The sequence below is a fragment of the Halichoeres trimaculatus genome, unplaced genomic scaffold (genome assembly GCF_033239565.1).
Source record: "Halichoeres trimaculatus isolate MK-OKI-2021-1 unplaced genomic scaffold, fHalTri1.1 fHalTri1_scaffold_13, whole genome shotgun sequence".
Taxonomy (NCBI): domain Eukaryota; kingdom Metazoa; phylum Chordata; class Actinopteri; order Labriformes; family Labridae; genus Halichoeres; species Halichoeres trimaculatus.
Window position 1 is genome coordinate 20,083,247 of NW_027437191.1, and position 12,084 is coordinate 20,095,330.

Here is a 12,084-nt window from a genome sequence, read left to right on the forward strand (position 1 = left end):
CATGGCGACTGTTTCACACACCAAAATCTCTAATGTAGTGATTAATGTGGAAAGAAAGAATTTTGTGGTATTAATGAAGTAATAACCCAAATTTGTCTTCAGCTTCTGGATGACTTCACCCGTGCATACTCCCTCATCAGTGCCTATAACCTGTCTTGTGTAGGCTAATGTAACACTGTAGTCAGGTTGGTGTGTGCGTGTCAGCATTTCACCTAGTAGATAAATTATTAACTCTGTGTGCGTGTGTGTGTGTGTGTGTGTGTGTGTGTGTGTGTGTGTGTGTGTGTGTGTGTGTGTGTGTGTGTGTGTGTGTGTGTGTGTGTGTGTCTTCCTGTAGCCTGACACCTGTTTCTATAAGCACGTTGAGTGTTTATCTCTACCTAAGAGTGAGTACAATACAGACTATGGGGGGTTGAGGCAGTGATCGAGTAGTCTGAGATGGCTTTTGTTGCTTTTGACTATTTGCAACTTGATACTGCCCCAACCCCGTTGCTTCTCAACTAAAGGAAAAGAACACAGCTGTTACTATTACTGCTCAATCACCCACACAGCCAAAGATAACTATATAATTCTATTTTTTAAAACAGATTTTTGTGGGGGGGTTTTAAAAAAAGAGGGAACATGCTACCCCACTTTTAACTGCTGAGGTAGTTTTCCACATGGATACCATGTAAATCCTGCAAAAATAACCCAACAAAACTTTATCTAAAACTACATGTATTCATTCTTTTTATTAATTAATTCCAGAATTTAAGTCAAAATAAATTTTGACTTAGCAGAACAATCTGGTACACATGTCCTACCTGACGAATGTGCCACCAGCATTTTGAAGGGAGATGTGCTTCCACACAAGAATCACACATATTGCCCTGCTCGGTTCCAAGGGAAGGAGAATTGCATTTTGGTACATTTTCCTTACAATTAAAATGACCTCACCTGAAAAACAGGGTTAGATTTCTACTCTGAAACACATTCATGTACCTGAAATAATCAATACCAAATTACGTCTACTGAGACTCATTTTGAGATTATGTTCTACCTAATCTCTAATAGTTTTGCAGAAGCAGAGGTGTATACAGTGTACACATTTCCACTTGTACATTGGGTCTACTCTGTCTTTCACTGTGTTTTAACGTTGGTGCATTTTGATAAATATTTCCTACCAGTCAGAATGCTCTACCATACATGTTTTTGTAGAGGTAGAAGTCTGAAACTCTGCCTCTGTTTACATTTTCTGTCCAAAAAGTGTCCCTCTCTGCTATAAAATTCTGTTTAAAAAAATGTCTTACATCAAGAAGGTAACTGAATCTGGTTTAAACTGCTAATGTGGAGGTAGGGATGTATTTTTTAAAATAATTTCTCCAAATTAGAATGGGATACCCAACTACCAACCTGTCAGAATGTGCTTCTGTACTTGATACTACGACAGGAATCTCTATTTGAGAGGATGTCTTACCTGAAAGTCTGTTTTAAATTGAATTTTTGCAGATATAAGTTGATTGTAGTTTTTATCCATTTATAGTGTGAAGAAACTTTGAGAGTACACAGAGAGTAAGATCGCTTATTCTGCGAAAATAATCATAGTTTGATAAACAAAAAAATATAGATTTCAAATACTGAAAAAAGTGGGGAAAAAAACTATTCAATAAAAGATTCTGAAATGTTGCTATGAGCTTTAAGAAGTTGAAATTTTCTTCAGTCAAAAATCTCGTAGATATTTAACATGTTATTTTGTCCCTCTCCAGAGGCAATGTTAGTCAATACTGCTTCCTCTAGTCTTATAAAAGCTTAAAGTAGTACTGAATGAATAAAGCAGACAAATGAAATGCAAACCAAAATTTGTCATATGATTAAGACCTTTTTTTGTTTCCCTCAAATGTGCTTTTACGGTTCATGTATACATTTTAAGTTTAGGCGTTACATTGATGTTCCAATCAGGAGGTGAATTTTACATGTTGTCATAAGAAATCACATTTTTTTGTCTTGCATCAGGGCACAACTACTGAGCATAACAGCTTCTTGTTGGTCAAACATAGGACTATGTACTTAAAAAGTACAACACTGTATGTGAAAGGTCAGTTTCTATTACATAAACATGACGATCCACCAGAGGCCGCTGAAAGCCCTCTGCTCTGCTTTGGCAGCAGTGTTAGTTGTAAATGAATCATAGACAGTTGGAACACAGCTTGTGGCAGCTCCAGTAATTTTTATGATGAGAGTTTGCAGGCGCATCTGCCTTTTAGCCAAATGTTGAAGTGTTTTCTAAGCATGGAAAGAGTTTTAGGTAATTGCCAAGACCAGGTTATAAATCACATTTTGTTACCACATGAAAAAAAAATATATACACAAGGGTCTCATCCTGTAATTAAAGAGGCTTTTTCCTTTAATTTCCAAATAATAAAAAAAAAGATTTGTCACAGAGGATCACATTGTTATCTCATTGTCTCCATGCTTTCATCCAGAAAGCATGGAGACAATGTTGCTGCTGGTGTTTTTGTTTTTTTCTTTGAATTAGCATAAAGAGCTTTAAAAAAAAAACTGTCATGACATTAGCATTGAGCTAAATTAAACCAGGCTACCTCATGGCTCAAGTTTAGTTCAGGCCTTCAGGTACAAAAGCTAAAGTCTTTGTCACACCAGTCATAGGATCAATTCTCAGCTCAAACACAATTTGGTGCATGTCACATTCCCACATCTGTTTTATCAAATCAACGTCATCCCCCTCCCACCATACACATAAACAATTTAATCACGGGAACATGTAACCTTTAGCTGAGTCAATATACAACTCTTCCCTTACATTGACCTTGTCCAAATGAAAAATAAGAGTTTTTGACCACTTATCTTGTCCAGGATTGTGGGTGGGAGGCAGGGTCACCAGTCAATCACAGGGCTGACACACAAAGACAGCAGGTGCACACCTACAGGCAATTCAGAATCATCAGTTAACCTAACAATGGATACATGGGAGGTACATGCAAACTCTACATCGAAAAGACCACCTTGCCAAACCAGGATTCGAACTGATGACCTTCTTGCTGTATGGCAACAGTGCTATTACAATTGTTCAGTATTTAATCTGAACCTTTATTTAAATCAGAAAACATATTGAACATCACAAGATACCTTATTGCTACTGAATGAATCCAAATGCATTAAGTTGATGTCACTGTTTGTGTTGATAATTTCCCATCATACCACCAGACTGGGGGTCAATGAGGGAATCTGCAGTGTCACTGGTTTCAATTTCAAATATACATTAATATATCAGGGTCTTACGACTTGGAATCAAAACATGTTGCAAAGAGTTGTAAAATTTCCTCATAAAATGGGTTGACCCCCTGTCCTTCCTCTGTGCTACACATGCACACGTTTAGTGACGAATGTCTGCAGCTGTTAACGACTGCTCAGATATTGATCTGTCTGTCTTTGCATTACACAGAGTGAGGGGCAATGCTCCCCTATATAGTCCTCTGTCAATATTTAGGGAACACATGGCACTGAAATCAGGGTTTAACTTGATTAAGATACAATAACATCTCATTAAAAGGTTATACTATTATCCCCATGTGGCATGAGCTTGTTTAAGATGTTGAATTCTTCAAAACTCTTTCATAAGAGAACTTCTTAGAGTGTTCACACACTTTTTGCAGAAATTGTATAGCTAAATGAAAATAAATGAAATAACACATTAAATTAGCCAATTATTCTGTGTCATGTTAAGTTACATGCAATATTTTACACGACAGATTTTTTTCAAACAGGGGGTAGTGTTGAAGAGTGTGGCTGATTTCAGATGGCTCCAGCATTATAAAGCCATTGAGCGGCACTGCAGTTATGGCAGGTATGGAAAATTCTTTCAAACAAGTTTGTATTTTTATCAAGTCTGAATGAAGAAAATGATAACTTGATGCAATAATTATTAAAGAAAAAAAAAGTTGAAATGAAAAGACAACTTCTTTCTCTAACAAGTGAAGCTTGAGAGACGTTTTGTTATTCAGACTTCAGTCCCTACAACCAACTAACCATAACATGCTGACCTGAATGTCCTGTTTACGTCAAAACAAAGACCTGGAATAAACCCATGTTTTTCAGCAGTGGGAGTAGGTCAAGCACCACCCATTCTGCTGTGATACTGCTCTGTTCTTGTGAGAAAATGTTGGCTTGTAGGGTAAATATTAGATACTGTGTTTTTTGGGGTTTGTTTTTCTTTTTTACATATTTTAGTGTCATTGTCAATTGTTAATGTTAGCACAAATACGTCAGTTTTTTTCTTTTCATTTTCATGTGGAAAAAAATGAGTACTACAAAACAACATAATCAGACACAGGTTTGGAAAAACCAAAAGCAAAACAAAAAACTTCTGACAAGTAAAAACATTATCCAAGATACATTGAATCCGCCATATATGTATATTGCACAAGGTTTGAAATGGTGCATTGTAGAATAAATCAGGGAAACTTAAGCATTTCATTCATGTTTTTCAGTGTCACTGTTTTCTTCTTATTGTTGTCTTTAGCCTCGTTTTCAGTGGCACCAAACAACTAACTTTTTCTAAAGTATTTAAAACTTACTGTGTAATCTCTTACAAGCACCACATTGACTATGAACAATCAAAGCAAATGACTCTGTGGTCAACTTTGTGGGACACTGAGCAGAAATGGAGGCTTACATATTCCTTGTTTTAAGGAATAAACAGGAAATGCTAAAATCACACTAGACAAAAAGCTACACATGGCCACCAGTGTCACTTAAGACATGCTTGAACCTTTTGTTAAAGGTCAATGCTACGTCAGTACAATATGTCTGCTGCCCATTGATAGTGGAGAATTAAATAATGCCGTGGCGTTGGTTCCTGATGTTGGCTCCGTTAGCCATGTCTGTGAGTAGCATAATGCTACTCTGCCCTCTGGACCCTATTCTACGAAGAAAGTTCAGCCTAGCGAGATAGCCTTGGAGCTACCTTGCTGAACTGAGCACGGTAGCCGGCGGTCTTGCTACACGGTTTTACGACGCTGGTTAGCAACCTCATAAGTGGATCCAGCTAGGCAATGAGGGCGTGCACGCATATAAGGCGGAGCCCACTTCTTCTGACCAATCGCCAACATGGAGCAGTCTGGAGCGTCAGAGCAGGCCGGAGAGAGAAGGACCGCATACTTCACACAGGAGGAACAGGAGGTGATCATGAGGTAGTATGATGAGGTGAAACATGTTATTAACGTTAAGAGCAACACCGTCGCCGCTGCTACAGCACGGAAGGAGTGCTGGCAGAAAATTGCTGACAGTCTAAATGCGTAAGTGTAGTGCAAAAAATTTTTTTTGTGCCATTATCATCCTGAAATAGCACTATTCAACATGCACTTTTACTGTAACATGCACCATACCTAATTTATTTCTTAGATGAATTTATTAATTTGTTCATTCCTATCATGTTAACATTTTTTGTGTGACATGAGCTCTACATGAACTCCTGCCACAATTTTAAGACGGGCCAAAAAAAGTTGTCATGGAACAGAAGTGTTGGCATTGAAGATCTTATTACGGCAATGAGAGTTCTTCATTCCCTTTCACTACCTTTAGAAAGTGTCATGTACTACCAACCCCTCCCTGGAAGACCGGTACCTTTCATAAAGGTGGTCATCAGAAAAAGAGAGTGGGTCGGTGCGGTCCCTGAAAACTCTCACGCACCGGAGTGCTCCTCGGACAATGTGAGCTCCGATGGCCACGGGATCCTCTAAGAACGGACAAGCCATTTTTTCATGAGGGCTCATTGGTCAGTGGGCGGGGTTTTTATAGTCCGCGAGTTCAATCTGGAACCTAACCTGCCCCGGAGCAGGTTAGCCGTTCAGCGTACGTTGCCATGGAGACTCGCCTCGCTGAGGAGTGATCCCGTATCGTAGAACAGGGAATCCGGAACCTATCCTCAAAGCTACCTCGCTAGGCAGGAATCCTGCTTCGTAGAACAGGGCCCTGGTATTCCCTTTGTTGCTGGGTTAGCATGGCTAGCTCGTCCATCTTACTGGAGATAGATCATACATTCCCAATAACGATGGATGGAAGGACAGGTCCATGTCCTCACTTCTTAGCTCACACCTGAGAACCAGCACATCACCCTCACCTCCTTCTCCTTATCTAGTGGGAAGACATCAGGCCTTACACCAGTTAGCATTGACATGCTACAGGCTGCTAACAGCTGAGTTCACATGTAAACAATGCAGCCATGGTTACATGTAGGATCTCCAGACAAACAGGAGAAAAATAAAAATTAAAAATATCACTGAAGCCACAAAAAGTTTGGTGTCCATGACCAACAAATGAGCCATACAAAGTAATGCTCCACTCCAAATACAAAGATTACGAAAAAGTGACAAAGAGATAATGTAAAAGCAACCTCCTAAAACCAGCCTTTCAAAAATACATCCATTCAATGTCATTTGAGACATGCAGAATTTATGGGTCTATTTAAATCACTGAAGTAAAGATTCTTTAATAATTTCTTTTGTCTTACTCAATTTCTTTCTCTGCTCAAAAGTTAGGGTAGTCACAATTATGTAACATTGACTGCTATAGAATTAATCTCAGCCGCTTTTTCTGTGAATTTTCATCCCCAGTAATTGTTAATCAAAGTGATCTTTTCTAGTTTCCTCTTCAAATTTTGATCATGTGAGATCTCCTTACAGATAAAACATTGTTCCTTTCCTGGTTACATACAGGGTTTCAGATTCAATTGGAAACTAACGTTAAGTCCTTTTCCTTGTGCAGAAATTAAAAGTACAGTAAAATTGTTAATTGTAATTGCATTAATGTGTGTCCAAACATGCCCTTCCATTGAGGCTGCAGACATGAAGTGCTGATACATGGATAAGCTACATCTGCTTTTTATCATCTGTGCTGATAGCAACACTGCTAAGTAGACTTTCCAAGAATATTCTAGATGTTCAGTGTGTGTTATATCTATGTTATTTCATGTTACAGGTTTCGTTCTTGAGGTCTGATCTGACAATAATACTGACTTGAAGTTAGCATAAATGTATGTGATGACAATAGATTTTTGAGTTTCTGTGAGTATTAGTCAGCTGTGAGAGCTCACTACAACAATGTGAAGATTTGAAGCTTCTTAGATCCAGGAAAAAAATTGAAGGATAAAAGATATTGTCAAACAGCTGCATGGTGTAGTGGTTAGCGCTCTTGCTCTTGGGGAGTGTGCATGTACTCCCTGTGCATGCGAGGTTCTCTCCAGGTACTTCGGCTTCCTCCCTCAGTCCAAAAACATCAGGTGATTTTTTGATCCTAATTTGCCCGTGGAGGTGAGTTTGCGTATGAGAGGATGCCTGTCTCTGTGTTATAGCCTGTGACTGACTGGTGACTAGTCAAGGGTGTTCCCCAACTCTCACCCAAAGACAGCCAGGATAGGCTGGAGCCATCCACAACCCTGAACAGGATAAGCAGTAGAAGATGAATAAATGAATGAATGTCCAGGTACCACTGGGACAAGATTGGCAGAAAACTAGCTGAAATCTCAACCTATTCCACATTTAAAATGTGCAACTGTGCACAGGACAAACTCAGAATGTCCTCATTTCATGAAGTTTTAACAGTTTTTGTTGCAGTGATGATTACACCTCCTGATCCAGCTATGAGTTTATGTGAAGTGTTGGATTGGATGTGGCATCCTACAGTCAGTGAGTTCCTCAGATATTGACCAAAGGTTAAATCTGTGCGAGTCCTGCCCTGTGTGTGTGTGTGTGTGTGTGTGTGTGTGTGTGTGTGTGTGTGTGTGTGTGTGTGTGTGTGTGTGTGTGTGTGTGTGTGTGTGTGTGTGTGTGTGTGTGTAAATGCACATGAGAGTATATCATTTGGAAGGAAGCCAAATGAGTAATCTATATGATGTACTGTACAGGTACAGTAAACTGTATGTTCTGTACAGCAGTGTGGGTGTCCTGTGTCAACTTGAAGAATTAAGCAAAAAAGAAAGTAAACAAACCTAAAACAAGAGCTGAATTACTTTACACCAGATAATTGACTTAGAACTCAAATGATTTTTTACAAGTTGGCGTGTTTATTATTTTAAGTCAGCTCATATATTACTCTATTCATGTATCAAGCTTTGCTGTCAAGCGTGAACCCTCATGCTACCATTTTCTCTGCAGATCAAACATTTAGCAACAGAATCATTGTTTGTTACACTGTCAGTAAGAAAGGCTTTTACGGCATCACTCATTCTGCATAAAATGACAGCTGTTTTGGCTGCATTTTGCCAGTCATAAGGAAGATTTCAGGATAAATATCAGGGAAATTATAAAAGTAGATGGAACTATAAATATTGGAGACAGTCTTAACCAGGGATCTGCAAAATTTACTTTCAAAAGTGTCATTTTGCTTTAGCTCACCTGGATTAAAGTCATCCTGGAGCCACAAAATCTAATATAATTATCTAAACAGTTAGGGTTTTTTGTGTAAAATTGTACATGTGATGGTTTTTATTTTTTCAAAAATTTGCAAACAATTTAAAAAAATGTTGTTGTTTTTTTATATGAGTTTTATAAATTTGCTAATTTTAAGACATTTCAATTAGAAGCAAAAAAAAAAAAAATCAAAAACATTGACATTTCAAAACATTCGTAAAATAAAATAAATAATATTTTTTTCCCAAATTTGAAAAACTGTCAAAAAAAACTGAGATGCAAATTTTCCAAAAAGTAAAACAAAAAATACAAAACTTAAAAAAAAAAATTAAAGCTTTTTTTGCAAGATGTGATGCAGGTTAAGTTCAACAAAATGTTAACGCATGATTCTATTTAGTGCCACTGTCTCTAATCTAAATACCCACTGTAAGAAAATTAAAAATTCCTCGTTTTCTTTTTTTTTTTTTTGCTTTTTATTTTTTCCTCAGCTACAAGGAGCCACTCTAAAGGAGTCAAAGAGCTGTAGGTTCAAGACCCTTGGTCTATTCTCACTGGTTGGTTTATAAGGTATACCTGTATATCTGTTCATCTGCTGGTTATCACAAATACCAGATCAACCAATTACATGGCAGCAACTCAGTACATAAATGCATGTAGACATGGTCGAGACAACTTGCTTAAGCTAAAATTAAGCATCAGAATGGGAAAGAAATATGATTTCTGTGAATTTGAACAAAGTATGGTTGTTGGTGTCAGACAGGGTGGTCTGGGTATTTGAAAATAATGTTGAGCTGCAAAAGACCATCACTGATGGACAATGTGTCCAACTTTGTTGCAAATAATCCTGGAATCTAAGGGCTTCTTTGCAAAATTCAAACAAAATGCCACATGCTTTGACATCTTTGAAACACAAACCTGAGAAGACGTCAAGTGATTATACTTAAAAGCAAAGTTACAATGTCTTTATTTCTTCAAAGTGCTCAGGGTATAAGCACAACATATCACCAAAGCATCAAAATATTCTCATGTACAAAAGTCCATATATTTATGTATAATCAACAAGAATGTATCAATTATTAAAAAACATGCAAACTGTTTGATATAAAGTTTGCTGAACGAGATTATAAAAAAATCACTAAAATTCTCAGACTGGCTGATTTAGAGGCCTCAGATCTATTTATAACCAAACAAATCCTGAAACTATTGACGCAGAAAACTTAGGATTTCTGTCTATGCAAATCAATTACCTACACCTATATGAGTATAGTACATGTGCATACATACATGTTTTCTCCATATGTTGTACAAAACTTGATAGCCTTCGACCCTTCTTCGTGGTATAGTTCTATCAGTGAAATTTTATCAGGTTTGGTCTAAAGTGCTAGCTGTCAGCTGCAGATAAACTGGAGAACAATCAGGGTGGTTTATGACACAGCGACAGATACCCTGTGCATGACTTCATTGTGTCTGGACTTTCAGCCAATGTTTGCTCAATCAGACTGACTGACAGGTCAGTACACTGTTACAGGTGGTACCACAAACTCTAATATGCTGTTAACTGTGGTGCAAGTGAAGAAGTTTTCTTCAGTTAAATACAAGGCTGCATATTAAGAATTTTCCTCTGAAATAAGTACAATGCATTGTGGCGTTTTCGGTGCACTGAAATTTTGCATGTCTACGTATTCTGGACTTGATGGATTATGTCTAAAAGGAACGTGACCCTTTACATGTTCTCAAATCCATTAACATTAACATTGAGGTTTTAGGTATATAATTTATCATTCCAGTAGATCCAATAACTACAGTTACACTTATTCATTAAATTTCCCTAGACAATTGTCCTAAAAAAGTTATTACAATTTGCAAAGCACAGCCAAGATGTCTGTCAGCAGTGAGCCACAGGTAGAAGACTTTCTGTCAGACACAGTAACAAACATTGGTGCCAACTTAGTGATCTTCAGAGGAAATGATTACTGATAAGAGTAAAGTAGAAAGGATTCAGGCTTGTGACCAAATTTGATGCAGTCTTTTAGTTGACACGAGATGAAATTTACAGCAACAAGAGACAAAATTTGACTTTTAGGTGTATGTTTTTGCACATGTTATTTTGGTGAATTTAAAACATATAATTTGGAAAGGTGGCTCAAAAGTTTTTAATGAAACCAAAAATAGAGTACTATTACTTCATTTTTACTCAATCTGCTTCAATCATTTTGTCTGCCAGATTATGAAAAGTCCTTGGGGGGGGGGGGGGGTGTTATAAAGAGGGATCATAACGTGTTTTGTTGTGGACTAGACTATATTTCTAGAATATTCCAGCTGATTAACAAGAGGCCTTTAGCACTTTTTGGGAGAATCTTAAGAGAGGATCTGAAGTGAGTCGGGGCATTTCTACTTTTCAAGGGTCAGTAATGTATAAGAGGGCTGTGGCTGGATGAGGCTTTGACTTTTAAATCATGTTTTTGGCAAAAATAAAACAAAAATTTCTATCTGGATCAAGCCCTGAACCCATTTCCTCTAATCTTTCAAAAGTTTGACTCTTGATCTTGATATTTAATATTCCATAGAATTACCTCACATCAGGCGATATGGACGGTCATTAAAACTGCTCTGCATGTAACTGTGATTTGATGGTTTTTAAGCCTGGCCCAATAAGCTGTAGATGCAAAGTCCTGGTCTACTTAACTTTTTCTACATTTTTAAAGAAGCTTCACTCAGGGGCAAATGTTTGCAGATTTACTGAGCTACTTCTGCCCAGCAAATCCCACATGTGATAATGAATATATAGATAGCCCACTGATTACACAGAACAGAGCATACAGTCTATGTATCTCTACCCAGCTGTATCTCTTTCAAGTGGTCATGTGGCTGCGTTATCATACTGCTTGATCATGCTCTATCAGGAAGCAGTGTGTCTTACAGACTGCTTTTTAAACTGCAGGAAAAAGCAGAATCAGTGCGCTCATTGGATCAAATAGTCGACCTTTATGCAGAGCCACTGATTGGGCAAGAGTACCTACAGCTGCCCTGCGGTGGGCACCTGCACATGTCTGTCTGTGTGATAAGGGTCAGAGAGTTTAAATAACTCATGGGCCTCATCCGGTGGGTAGCAGAATCACAATGATATGGAGGTTTCTGTCACATTGACATGTAAAGCAATAAAAATAAATTAGAATATCACTTAATTACTGCATGTATTCTCTCCTACTGGTATGCTTCATCTTCTTCTGATTACATCCACAGTCATTGTCACAATCAGGGTCTGTTTAAGAGATGTTCAGTGGAAAGTCACAAATAACTTCCACCATTGTCAGCAATACCAATATTAATAAACTTATCAGAAAACCTGTTTCACCTTAACTAAGGAGGTGATTACCCCTTTCCCAAATTACATGTTGCTTAATTTAACCAAAGGAAGGCCAAAGAGCTTTTTCCAAACACTGACAAAATTATCATTATACAATAAGATTTTCACTTGAAACTCATCCAGAGTTGAGTAAAGCACAAAGAAAAAATATAATTTCTGACTAGGATTGATGTTTTTTTTTTTTTTTTTCAAATGAGTTAATTTTCTTCATTTTCTATGCATTTTGATTTTATTTACAATTTTTTCACTTTACTTCATGATACACTCATGCATGTGCCAGAAACTATGGTTAAATCTGTTCCTCAAAGAATC